Raw genomic sequence first — 433 nt, 5'->3', positions numbered from 1 at the left:
GCGCGTGGTCTGGTGGGGCTCTCAGTGGCGCGGGAGCCCCAGGAAATGCCAGGCCAGTTATCACCCCGGTGAAAGGGGGGTTGGGGTGCCTTAACCCCTAGCTCCCACCACCACCGGGTGGGTTACCCTAGTGTTTGTTGGAGGGGCCCAGAGAGGGCGGACCCGGAGAGTGGGAGCGATGTGGGCGTGGTGCTGCAGTTGCCCCGAGAGGAGGGGGAGTAGTGGCACGGTGAGGCCCGGAGACAGAGTGAGGGGCTAGAGAGACCCAGCCCGAAGGGGAGAGTACTCTTGACTGGCCCCAAGCTGGGGCCAGGACTGTGCGAGTCAAAAGGGCCAGGGGCCCACCATGAGGAACACCCAAGAGCCGGGGGTCTGGGGTCCTGACTGGCCTGGAGGTGGGCCAGGGCAAGTGGCTGAAGGGCCCGGGGGGGCC

Source organism: Alligator sinensis, unplaced genomic scaffold (assembly GCF_000455745.1).
Source record: "Alligator sinensis unplaced genomic scaffold, ASM45574v1 scaffold112_1, whole genome shotgun sequence".
Taxonomy (NCBI): domain Eukaryota; kingdom Metazoa; phylum Chordata; order Crocodylia; family Alligatoridae; genus Alligator; species Alligator sinensis.
This window is presented reverse-complemented; position numbering follows the sequence as displayed.